This window comes from Plectropomus leopardus, chromosome 19 (genome assembly GCF_026936395.1).
Source record: "Plectropomus leopardus strain MGB_pleo_1.0 chromosome 19, ASM2693639v1, whole genome shotgun sequence".
Lineage (NCBI taxonomy): Eukaryota > Metazoa > Chordata > Actinopteri > Perciformes > Serranidae > Plectropomus > Plectropomus leopardus.
The window spans coordinates 20,571,960-20,585,776 of record NC_142194.1 but is presented as its reverse complement, the minus strand read 5'-3'; the positions used below and the strand labels follow the sequence as shown (position 1 = coordinate 20,585,776).

Genomic DNA, 13,817 nt, shown 5'->3' with positions numbered 1-13,817 from the left:
AGTAGTTTAAAGGAAACTGGTGAAAAAAAAAGATTATATCTTAACTGTGCTTCAGTTAACTTCACAGCTCAGTCACTGAAAGATCCATGTTTGATCTGTTTTGTTTGAAGGTCGTTTCAGATCAAATTCTCCTAGATCCAGAGGTTGGTTCACTCAACTGCATTACTGTGAGTGATTCCCACAAAAGTTGACTCAACATTATCATCCTCACTCCTGAAGCAGGTTTAATAACAGAGTGCAAAGGCTGAGAGGAGAAGAGGTTGATGTGTCTGGAGAGACAGCAGACTGACAGAGCAGCCAGTGAACCTTGTTCCATGTATATTTGGAAAATCTCTGCTGCAACAGTAAAAAGCTCCTGGAGCAGAAACCTGCTGAGGCAGCGAGGAGCAGAGATGGTAATCAGATTAGTTTCCTCTGAAACTTTCATGCGAGGCAGATGGCCATCATTTGTGACGATGTCACTCTGTCAAGGCCTCCGCTGATCCTGATGAGTGGTGGCAGTCTGACGGACAGTGATGAAGAGCAGGAAGTGTGAGTCCCTGGGTGTTCAGCTGACTCAGCTGCTTCACCACGTCACAGAGACAATCAAAGGTAATTGGATTCAATAAAAACTCCTGCTGCGATTGATCTATCTGCAGTTTTGGAAAGTTGAGGCTCACACACACACACACACAGATATCACGTCAAACAGAAAGTGAGATGGCCTGGATGTGTAGATGGGAGACAGGTGAGGTGTTAGAGGGAGCAGAAAAGAGACGGGATGTGAGGCCAGGTTCATTTCCACCTCCAGTGGAGGGAGACCACCTATTTAGCCCGTTTGAAAGAGGCCAGGCCACGGGGACGATAACAGATCACACAGCTCACATCTAACTGACGGCCTCCACAAGAGAGAGCTCATCCCTGCATCTCTGCAGCTCACGGCTTCAATTTCCATCTCATTAAACTCATCTGCGTTAACGCATCTCACTGCTACTGCCCATTAATCCACAGTAACACACAACAAATCAGGCATCTAACAGTGTCAGGTGTGTGGTGTTTACAGGCTTATGTGTGTGTGTCACATCACCGTGTTCCGCTTTTAAGGTGCAGAGTGTCAGATTTAAGGGGATTTAGTGGCATCTAGTGGTGAGTATTGCAGATTGCAACCAGCTGAAACTTCTCCTGGTCAGAATTCCTTGTGTATTCCCCGTGTTCATTGTTCTGGAGGTTAAGATAAGATAAGATAAACTTTATTGTCTGTCCCAATCAGTGACAGAAATTCTCCTTTGACAAGGCTCCAACAATAAATACAACACATTATTAAACACACTTAAGGTACATTCAAACTCACAGAGTACAGACAGTAAAATGCCTGATGGCAGCAACTGGAAGGAGTGATGGAGGGGGTGAGAGGGGTCCTCTGTGATCCGGGTGGCTTTCCTGGTCACAGAGCGGTTATACAGTTCAGAGACAGGAGTTTGTGGTGAACCAATGATTTTGCTGGCCTTATTAACGATACTGGAGAGTGTAGTTTTGTGTTTGGTGGAGAGGGAGCTGTGCCAGGATGAGATGTTAAAAGTAAGGATGGATTCAATGAGTGAAACGTAACCAGGGTTAAAATGTCTCTGCTAACATTAAATGTCCTCAGTTTCTTCAGCAGGTGGAGGCGCTGTTGTGCTTTTTATACACAGTCAGCATGATGTGAAAAAGACAGGTTGGTGTCCATCTCAGTTCCCAGATTTATTTTTTTGTCATTTTTGCCTTTATTAGATAGGATGGAGTGATGGTGTGAAGGGGGGAGAGAGGGGGGGGTGACATGCAAATGGCCACAAGCTGGAATCAAACCTGCAGCCACTGCAGCAAGGACACTGACTTCATATATGGGGCGCCTGCTTTATCCACTGAGCCACCAGACGCCCCCTCTGTTCCCAGATGTCTAAAACACATCGACCTGCAGTGTTTCCCATTGACTTACATTGGAAAAGAGATGTCTGTAAATCAGTGAATACATTTTGTGAGCATCAAAACCTCCACAAATGACTCATTTCACTATTAAGATTAAATCCATTTGGTTCAATATCATTTGGAAAGTCTAAATGAGCTGCAAGATCAAATTATTTGACCACCCCACATGCTAGCCTAGTGCTAAACCGTAAGTCCATCGATCCGTGGGTGGAAGTTACCCGCTGAGGCACAGTGCGTCTGCTCTATGGGCCCCATAATGCGACAAACCATGCTGTATCCAGGTTTTCTTAATACATCCATGCCATTGATGAGTATCTGCTCCCTACATGGATATAAACGGCTCACTCTGACGTAAGGAAAACACAACTATTCTTATTTTTAGCAAACTTTACACCAAAGAAAACAAACTGATTATATTTTATTCTGGACCTCTAATATTCTGCTGTGTTACAGACGGGATGATGTCCCTCTCTGGTTTAGTGAGTAAAAGAACGGAGGAGGAGCACCAGTCTCCCATCTTCCCACCTCATTACCCACACCTGGATAGGACTGCAGGGGATCCTAATTTAAGTCACTCGTTAGCAACGTCCTAATGTGTTCTGACAGCAACAGGAGAGGAGGATGGAGGAAGGTGAAGGAGAAAGATCGAAGGAGAAAGGGGGCGAGTGGAGGGAGGGAGAAGGTGGGGAGAACGAAGATGACTGTGGGACAGAAAACCAGAAGGAGGGGAAGCGTCTGTGCAATAGAAGAACTGTTCTTACTTCTTGCTTTGATTTCCATAAAATGAGCATCATCCTAAATCATGGACGCCCTGCGCTGTTGGCCTCGTATGCATAAACCATTAGATTCCTCTGCTAATGCACATAAACTAATGAACACAATATCGCTCTCCGCCGCTGCACGCCGCAGCACGACAGGAAATCAAATAAAAGCCTGTTTACCAAATAAATTCCTGTGTGTCTGTGAGGTCTGCCTCTGGTTGATTGTATGTTTTGCGGCAGACGCAGCTGCAGCACATCGGCATGCTGGGTAATGGATCGGAGGGAATTATCAGGGGAGCTGGGGTAAATTTGACTTGTGAGAGTGAAGCCTGGTGAATTTACACCTCCAAATGGGTTTGGAACAAGGTCGGAAAGATTTTCACTGAAAGCAAATCCCTTTGTCTGCCTGCGACGAGGACAGATAGATCCTCCATTACCTGACAATCACCAGAAACAACGTTCACTTCCAGCACAAATCCCATCAAGCCTTTCGCCCCAGTGATATGTTTTACAAGATTTCCATATTAGTGTTCCATATTTAGTGATTGAAAATCAATGACTGTCTCAGACTGCTGCTAAAAGACAAGCGTGTGATTCATCTGAGGGGAAAAGCGGGTTTGTAGGTCTTAACCAACCGGGGCAGAGATAAAGAAGATGATATAATGCCTGAGAAACTTGAGTTTGATATTTATTACTCAGTATCTCTTTCTAAACTTTCACTTAATTGTAACAGAAAAAAAAGTTGAGACAAGAGAAATGTCTAAACTACTGCCGCAGTGTTGTATGCCTCGGCACACCAGTAAAGTCGTACAGTTTACGTCTGTGTCTGTGATAACATGGGTGTTTTACACACATAAGATCTAAACAATCAGCAAAGTTTCAAGGAGGGTTCTTGAGTTATGGCAGAAAAAGATGTTTTATGGGGTCACTGTGACCTTTGACCACCAAATTCGAATCAGTTCAGTCTCAAGACCAAGTAAATGTTTCAGATTTGAAGAAATTCCTTCAAGGAATTCTTGAGATAATGCCTTAAAGAGAATGAGACAAATGCAAGGTCACTGTGACCTTCACCAGCTCATCCTTGAGTCTACTCAAACATTTGTGCCAAATTCGAAGATATTCCCATAAGGTTTTCTTGAGATATTGCATTCACAATTATGAGACTGATGGGGTCACAGGGACCTTGACCTTTGACTACCAAGATCTAATCATTCCATCCTTGACTTCAAGTGCCAAATTTGAAAAGATTCCCCCAAGGTTATCTTGAGATATTGTGTCCACTAGAATGAAACAGACAAGGCCACAGGGACCTTGACCTTTAAACTATGAGCACCAAAATCTAATCGGCTCATCGTTGAGTCCAAGTGAGTGATCAAATTTGTGTCAAATTGAAGAATTTGACACAAAGAAGAGATTCCCTTGAGGCGTACTCGCGATATCGTGTTCACAATAATGTGATGGACAAACAGTCGGACAACCCAAAAACATAATGCTTCTGGCCTCGGCTATCGCTGGCACAGAGGCTTAAAAACGTCAGCAGGTGTCTCAGGCTAACAGAGTCTCCAGGATGCCCATTATTTCCACACATCACCTTCCACATGACTGTGATATCCACCATTAAGTGTGAAATCTGAGTGTGGGTTTGAGGGAAATCTCAAAAAACTGGAGACAACAAACTGAATAAGAGAGAAGGTTGGAGAGGCAGAGGATCAGCAGGTTCATCCTGATAAATATGAGAAAATGTTCCACAGACTCTCATTAGTCCTGACCTGCTGTATAAATCTGGCTCCTGTCGGAGCAGCAGCGCAGCAGAGAGAGGAGAAAAAAGAACAGCTGGTGACAGTCTGCTTCACGTTGGCATTTGCAGATGAAATGAGACCTTCTGACTTTAAAGGCTCTAAGAGAAACAAAGGGAATAATAAGAAAGTGGCAGAATTAATGGACCTGCAGAAGAAAGAAGGGATATTGACACTTGTTATTGTTGAGGGTAAATAATAAAAACCACAGGGCCAAAAACTAAAACCAAGCGGCCCTCAAGTAATTTTTTACAGACAAGACCTCTGAAGTATTAAGGTTCAAATGGTTTTTACTTTAGCCCTTTAAAACCTGGATCACCATCATTTTTCTTGTGCTGCTTTCAGATGCCTTTCACAAGCATTTAAACATTTGAAGCCTGAGAAAATTGGTTGAATGTCTTTTAAAAACATGGGGAGAAGTCCATGAGCAATTTAATAACACATGGCCCAAAAAATAGAGAAGAAAATTACCCAAAAATAATAACAAAAAAGTAAAAAAAAACAAAAACAATCAAGAGAATTTGAAAAAAATGTTGGGGTTTAATTCTAAATATATAATTATAATGATTGGAAATAAATCATTTGAGCAAACTGATTTGCTCAGGTTTTGAAGGTTTAAATAGCTTGTTAAAGGTGTCTGAATGTAGCACAAGAAAACTGATGCCAAATCAGGTTTTGCAGTAAGGACATAGCCTTTTGTACATGGGGCACCTGCTCTACCAGCTGAGCTACTAGGCACCCCAACAATATTGTCACTGCAAATATTTTATTATTTGTCCCAAAAATACCCACTATGGACATTCCTTATTCACAGGAAAAGAGGCTACAAAAGCTATGTGTGCTTTGACGGCACAACAAAAGAAAAGAACGTCTGTTGTCAGTAAACAGAAATGTGGATTTTGGAAAAATCTGGACATGACAGCTCTCCTGAGCACATATTTGTGATCTGTACGATCAAACACAGAGTTTGAAGATCTGAGTCGACAAAATAAATGTGACAAATTACAACAAGATCCATCACACAGTACAGGAGGAGCGGTCATGCCAGAGTCTCCCTGGAAGCTGATTGGACAGATTGGACGAGCTCCAGCAGCACAGTGTTGTGGAGCAGATTGGTCCCCAGCAGCACCTGGTGCTTTGTCTCCACTTAAAACAGCCTCCGTCTTCAGAGCTGGCTCCTGTCCTGACACTAAACTCCCCCGTGGAAGAGAGAAGAGTGAATTCTGCCTTCCTCTCAGGTACATCCTTTGCCCCCCCCACGCCTCCTCCTCCTCCCCGTCCTCCAATCCGCTGCCCACTCAAGCAGCTGTCAAGGTGAGGCAGTTTTACATGGTGAGGCTCCAATGCCCTTGTCCAATTTCACTTTGGAGTGAAGCTGGGCTGAACATGCCAATCCTGATATTACCAAACAAATTAAATCACGCGGCTGGGCGCAGAGGAGAGCGAGGGAGCTGAGGATGCTGGGATGGATGGAGAGGGAGGAGGGGGGGGATGGCTGTCAGCTTGGCTGAGCAGCCTCCTGCCCGCTCTGATCAGGACATCCAGGAGGAGAATCATTAATTGGCTCGGGGTGGAGGGGAGCGCTGGTGGGAGACGACTCTGTTGCTGCTGGCCATGTCCATGACAAAGCCATGATGGTGGCCAATTAAAGGCCTGATTAGAGATGAGGTGGCGGCAGGAGCTGCAGGTGAAGTGAGAAAGCGAGAAAAACAGGTGGAGGTGATGATTTATTCTCCCTTTACGTACAAAAATAGATCTGTCCGTTTCAAATGTTGTAAATGTTACTGTCCTTCTGTGTGTTGTTATAACCAGATAGAAAAATTTCAGACAACAACAGAGCTCCATCTGTCTCCATAAACATATCTAACATTGAGGATAAATGAGCCCTTCAAGTTAATCAGGGATGATGTTTTTCTGTAGTCCGATCCTGAAGTCAGTGTCGCTCCTGGTTCCCTTGTCAAAAAGCCTATGGGATTTTTCCATGTGATTTTGGATTATTGCAGAAAATAAACTCCATGGTTAACAAATGTTTATGACACTTGCATGTTTTTTTTCAGTGAGATAATCTTAAGTGGGTATAGGTAAGCATAAGTAAGTATGGGAAAGGTAAGTATGGGATAAGTATGGGTAAGTATAAGTAAGTATGGGATAAGTAGGTATGGGTAAGTGTAAGTAAGTATGGGATAAGTAGGTATGGGTAAGTGTAAGTAAGTATGGGATAAGTAGGTATGGGTAGCGGATATTAAAATGGTAAATGAAAGTGTGCCAGCAGTAGCGCTCGTACTTCATGCCACCCCTGCATAGGTCAGTGCCCCACTTGGGCCATACCAGTAATAAAATTTGGACACACCACTGGAAATGTCAGGGGATTAGTTAAGTCATTATGATTAATCCTCTGGGGACAAAGTACACAAAAGCTCATGGCAACTCATCCGATAGTTGTTGGAATATTTCAGTTTGAACAAAATGTTGGAGAAATGGATGTTGTCATCCCTCAAGCTTCTAGTGTGAGTAATTAAATTACCTTTTGATATCAAAGCCTCATAATCATCCATTTCTTCAACTCCCTGCCAACACTCAACAATCATACAGGGACAAATCCATTACCTAAGACACAGACACAGTGTCAGCAACAATCGACCATAACGAATCTTCCTGCTTTCAGTCCCGCTGCTTTTCATCTGACACATCTAAGGACTGATCCACACCAGGGGACAGCAGGTGACAGCAGCTTGTTGCAGGACTGAAGTTAGGAGGCAGCATTTTTGCATTTTGAATTACAGGAACAACTCACTTTTTCTTTCCTGAAAAATCTACTGTTTTGTGCTCACTGCTGCGCTTACCGTCTCTAGTTCAGGTATGGTGGGGTTGAAAGTGATTCTGGGTAAGGTGGGAAATCTCTAACTTCAGTCGAAGCAGATAAGGCAGGCTGCGGGAAAATTGGTGCACCAAAAAGTATATTACAACACTTGATCACAGAATAACTCCTGGAGTGCATTGATCATAACAGCGAGAGCATCGGGGGGAGGGGGTTTCTTCAAATAAAACTGGTTCACTAGCTCATTCCTGCTGGCATGAGTTATATATTCTCTGTATTACTTCTTCACTTGAGTCAAAAGCTGTGAAATGTATCTCATCGTCTGGGAAACTAAATGTTTTAAAGGTTAAAGCTGGAGAAACTGTGAGAGTGCCACTGAGGTAAAGTTTAAATTGTGTTAGAATAAGCTCATTGCCATAAAAACTAATGGGGAGAAATGTGGACATGAGTCAGATATGAGACATCATCTCTGGATTTCAACTTCACAAAGCAATTTCTGAATGGAGGTAAAACTATAAATGAGTCAACGCAGAGATGATTCAGAGCTTTTCTGTGAAATATCCGGCTTTCCTTTAGTACTGTGATTCTCAAACTTTTTGGACCACCTCAGGCTGTCCTCATGCACTGTTCGTATATAGATGTAGGAAAAGTCATGCACCAAAATTTGCACATACCTGAGTAATCATGAACCAGTAATTTGTGTATAACTTAGGAAGACTGATCATGCAACTGAGAGAAGGAGGAAGTAGACCAAAAGTCTGTGTAAAGGTTAATTTATGTTCAATATTATGTGGAGACGGATGAGACTTCTGTCGCTATTTCGCTGCCAGTAAGGGTGGAAGGTGCCGTAAATGGACCACAAAAAGCTGGACTTTGACGCACTCCTGTGTTCACTTCCTGTTTTAATGCAAGTTTTTTTTTTTCATGTATGTCTCCTTCCCCTAATCCTAACCATTCGTGCCAGCATTTGCAATTGTTGATGCCCCAGCATCGGTTGCCATGTGCTGTTGCTGCCTCAACATAACCACATGCATTTGCTGACATCCCGAAATGTAAAGAGCAGATGCAGAAGGATATGGAATACCTAAAATGTAATATTTAGATGTAATATTTAGATATTTAGAAGTCCAATGTAAAGCTGCGTCCCCAAACATGACAGCAGCAGATTTAAGTATTGGATTTAAACTCACTTGAACAGCTGACTATATACAATTGTTTAAAAATCAAGAGGCCTTAAAACTTCAAAGTTCTGTTTAAAATAAAGTAAAAGTGATGTGACATTACTGATGCTAAATGATGTGGCTAGCTAACTGGAACTATTTACACATGACCACATTTGATGTAAGTTAATGTTACACCCTGTAAAGCCTTCACTTTTAAACTGAAGAGGTTCGAAGGTTTTATGTAACCCAGACTGAGGTGATTTTATTGTTATTCTATATTCATGTTCATAAATTGTCAGATCTTGGAGAGCAGGAAGCTGGATCAGACAACAGGCGATCAGCAACAGGACAAATTTAAAGATTAATGTAAAAAATGTACTTACAGTCCCAAAATCAGGCAGGCACAGGAAACCAGGCAACAGGAGTCCAAACCAAAGATGAAGATGAACTGACAGAGAACAGAGGACTGGACAGGTGTAAGCAGGGAGACGCTAATTGGGGAGATGAGAACAGGTGAGTTGACTGTAGGTGAAACTAATCAGGGTGGGAACAATCGTACACAAGGCCAGGAAGTGAATTTAAAATGAGAGAAGGCGTGAATTACAAAATAAAACAGGAAACACTGACAGCGAATGACAAATAACATGAGGTCAGGAGGAGTTTAGGGCAGATCATGACAGAAATGGACAAAGGTGAACAAAGTTAGACTGTGTTGAGTTGAATTTCCCTTTAAAGTCCAGAACAAACAACAGGATTGGTTGCACAGCTAATCTGGATTTAAATGTGGGCACATTAGGGACTGTTCCTTATTTGTGAGAGGGGAGGCATGAGGGAAGGACTTATGTTTTTTTTTGCTTAGGGCAGGGGCACACACCTTTAAATGGCCATAATTTGTATTTATTTTACCACAGATTTTCAAAGAAATGTGCCTTCCAAACCTGCAATTTTTGGTTAGTAGTTTATTATTTTGGCAATTAAAAAAAACATTTTGGTGTTATTTCTTTCCTTCTTTGTAAACATTTGGCCATTTTTAAGAAAACATGCCTTAAACCCCCGCAATTTTTGTTTTCTATTAAAAGAAATGTCGTAAAATTTTTTTAAAGAAAACACATTAGCTGTTTATTGTTTGTTTATTTGTTTTTTGCAGTTTCAAAGAAAAGTGATTTCTTTTTTTCTTTCTTTCTTTGTAATCACTATTTCTTTGTCATTTGGCAATTTTTCAAGAAAACATGCCCTCCAAACCTGCAGGCCAACAACATTTAAAAAGGAGCTTCATCCTCCGCTTCTGATAAATAAACAACAGTCCTTTGGCATAGTGACTACACCAAAATTAATATTCAAACCTGCAGCATAGCTTCAGAAAGCAGACAGTGAGAAAATGTTCTTCTGCAGCATCTGAACAGTGATTATTTGTACTTCGTGTTAAACTGGCCCCAGGAATCATTAGGTAGTTCCCCTCCTGACAGACCTCTGTTCATCCAAATCCAAAATCCCATCATTGGGAATTGACTCAATAGCTGCAGACCCTCTGATCTCCTCCTGCAGTAACATTGACGGCACATTTCCAGATCTGTGGCTCTGAATCGATGCGAGCAGGAAGGTTCTCACCGAGCCCTACCGCACGATTGATCTCTGAAGAGCTGTGATGTGCTGCTGGACATCAGAAGTCATGTGAACGCCGCTCAGCCCGAGCACAGAATGTTTGATTAGAGCAGGAAATAGACATGAGTTGAGAGATAGTGAAGAATGGAAAAGACCCAGCGGATGACAGTGAACACAATCAAAGAGAAAAGCTGAGAGAAAAGGTGCTAAAACAGAAGTCAGGTTGGTCATATCTCATGTATTTATGTCCTGATCAGAACTCAGAGCTACAGCTGGACTCCTCTCTCTGTTAGATGCAGGATATACTGAGTCTACAATCACGTGAACAAACACACTTTTGGTGAGAAAAGCTCAGCTACTTAAACCGAGTGTGTCGTCCCGTGTTTAAAAAAAGCCATTAAACAACACTTGATGCACACTTACACTAACACCACTTCAGCATGGTGTTGAAGAGGACTCTATAATTAATTAATCAGCTCTGCTGCTCAACACTGCAGGATACAGCTGATGGTGCCAACTGGAAATAAACAACAATGAGGAAGAATGAAGACGAATGATGTCGCTTTTGTCATTTCATCTTTGGCTTGGTTTAACCATGCGATGACGAGATCAACTCAGGGATTGTTTCTTAACAGCTCATTAACTGACTGTAGAAACATGGGACATTGTGTGATGATCATATAGGTTTATGTTGCAGTCAAAAGTTTAAATTATTCAATTTTGTTCCTTAGAAACCACGCAATAGAGGACTTAAAATACTACAGTACCCATTAGCTTTAGCTGCCACAGCTATAGGAGGCCCAAGGAATGACGTTTTCCTATAGGAAACACCTGGTTCGCTTGTCAAAAAGACTTTGGGATTTTTCCATTGGATATTTGCAGATAATAATATCTGTGGTAAACAAACATTTATGATACTTACATGTTTTGTTCGGGAAGATAATCTACACAAATGAACACCACTTTAAGGATTTTTGAAGCCTAAATGCATTCACCAGAAGTAAAAAGCAAATGCCAGGCTATAATGAACTACACTATTATTGTGTCACCTTCACTTCGAGGCTGTAAAGCTGTGTTTGGCATTTGACTGTGTTTGGTTTGGGGCGATGATATTATGTACTTTCATTTAGCCACTTGTTAGCAAGCATCTCTTTTAAGACACACAAAAGCTTCAGAGTTTCCGAGTTGGGCATTTACTAATATATTTCATGTTGAGGAACAAAACGTGAAAGTCTTTTAAGCGTGTGTTAAGCATATTTAAGGCTTCTAACCAAAAACCCACTCAAAAAAACCCATAGACTTTGAGACAAAGGAACCGGAGGAGCAGAAATGCTAACAGATCTCCAGGTTTTAGGACTCATTACTGGAGTTCTTTATGGAGAAGAAGCCAGAGGCAGTTATCTGAATCAATTGTTAAATCTGTAAGTCAATTAGGCTACTTCACTTTAGAGGTACTAACAGGAAGGTTTGTTACTTTTATTTTAAAGTTTGTACTTTACCTAGACAGAGCGAGGTTAACTGTTTTTATGCTAAGCTAAGCTAACTAGCTTGGATGTAACCTTATATTTAAAGATATGCCAGTGGTCTTGATCTTCTTATCTAACTCTCTGCTAAAAAGCAAATTTGAATTTTTAAACAGCGGTGCACAATGAAGCACCACAGCAACTTTCAAGGCCTTTGTACTCGACACTAAAGATATGATGATGTCATTTTCTAGTGCAGAAACCTTGTATCGGCGACACAACGGCAATTATAAACCTGGCTTTATGGTCAAAAAACGTCTCATTTTAGATAAACAGTTGCGATTGGCCCGGCACGTTTCAGATTGCACAAGGATGACTAGATGCATCGGCGAGTGTAAATAAAACGTGAGCTGCAGATTCGACTGGTTTCCCAACTGGAGTATCACAAAGCAGGAGGTCATGACCTTTACTTCAATCAGTTTTTGTGAGTTTTGAACTCACCCCTGCGCTGTCCGTCTGTCCGAAGTACATCAGTACGTCCTTAAATCAGCGTGTTGATGTGCTGCTGCATCACTGTCAACCCAAACACAAAAAAAGCAACTTTTATTGGTTCCCGTACTGCTGCTCGGGCAATTAAAATCATAATGGCAGATTTTCGACACCAAACTAATGAGCTCAACTCCTCTGAGTGGAAACACCATTAGAAGTCCTAATGGGAGGAACAAAACAAAACCTCAGCTGCTGGATACGAGACTAGCTGCAGATCTACACAACAATTCTTATTTGATTAATACTGTTTGTTTACATGAGGAGACAAAGGAGCACCCCCCCCCACGCACCCCTCCAGCCCCCCACTGAGCCACCAGGCCCAACACTATGTGATGTGTAATTGGATGCTCGCTGTGAAAACACAAAAACAGGCCCTGGTCTGAATCACAAATCGTGACGAAGAAAAAAAAAAAACTGTCAGTCTGTGATTCAGCAACTTTGAGAGCGCTCATCTGTCCACTGCACACTTTCATCGCCAGCAGTGGAATGTTACTAAGTACATTTATTCAAGTACTGTACTAAAGTATGAATTTGAGGTACTTGTACTTTAGTTGAGTATTTTCCTTTTATGCTACTTTATACTTCAGAGGGAACATTGTACTTTTCACTTTTTCACTTCACTACATTTATCTGACAGATTTAGTTACTTTACAAATTCAATTTTTGCATAAAAAACATAAGAAGAGTTCATTAAATATGATGTTTTGTTATAAATGAAATCAATAAAGAGTTTATACAAATACAACTGAAACGGTAAGTTGATTAATCAATCTGTCAATTCACAGAGAATCGGAGCACGTCAATCACCTCTTTGATAAACATTTAAGTCTTTTTCAATTTTAAAAAAAATGATTTTGAGTTTTAGGGGAGTTATTTTCAATATTTGTTAATTAGAGGTTTTTTCATGTTATTGGGGTCTTTTCTCTTTTTCTTTTTTTTTAAATTTCGAAAGTTTTTAGAGGTTTTTTCCCTATTCCCTTTTTTTAAAAAATGTCTTTTCTTCCTTTTTTGACTTGAATTTTGATCTTTTGATGTGTGTTTTTGTTTTAAAGATTTTCTTGATTACACTTATGTTTATTTAACTACCATTTTCGATGCAAGAATTTTACTTGTAACAGTATTTTCACAGGGTGGTATTAGTACTTTTTACCTAAGTATAGGATCTGAATACTTCTTCCGCAACTGTTTACTGCACTGGAATTTTATGACACGTTATGACAAACACCTCCCTCCTCTTCTCCTCCCTTGAAGCCTGTCCTTCTCCTCCTCCTCCTCTTTGGAGGGGGAGATTTCATCATGTGGTCCTGCCAGGATCTTTTCCTGCTCTGCTGTGTCCTCTGAGGGCTCTGCTGTGTGCTGGTGCTGACGATGATCCCGGCTCTACACCTTCACTCCCCCCGGAGCACATCAATCACCTCCTCTTCTCCTCTCACGCTACAGGAGAGGGAGGGAGAGGGTGGGGGTGAAGCCTTCACCTCCACTTCACACAGATCAAGCAGAGAGAAAAGGAGAGAGAAGAAGGAGTTGGAGGAGGTGGGAGCCGCTGCTCCTCTTCTATCTGTCTGCAGTCACAGTCTGATGCCAGAAAAGGCGCCCAGAAGGCGAGCTGTGACAGTCATACGGGGGGGGGGGCATGTTGTGGATTTCATATTTCACCTAATCTTTATAAAAATCGGGGCAGACACCTGAGGTGTGAAATGGATGCCCATCCTAACAGAGGG

General features: G+C 41.6%; 1 long non-coding RNA gene across 1 annotated transcript; it reads right to left on the bottom strand.

Moving 5' to 3' along the window:
* Window positions 1–1,282: 1,282 nt before the first annotated feature.
* LOC148186353 (uncharacterized) lies at window positions 1,283–12,104 on the bottom strand. The gene is made up of 3 exons (XR_015775060.1): window positions 12,049–12,104; window positions 8,866–8,973; window positions 1,283–6,182 (listed from the first exon to the last, which is right to left on the bottom strand). It is a non-coding gene; the product is annotated as an uncharacterized LOC148186353 (long non-coding RNA).
* Between the last annotated feature and the right edge of the window lie 1,713 nt (window positions 12,105–13,817).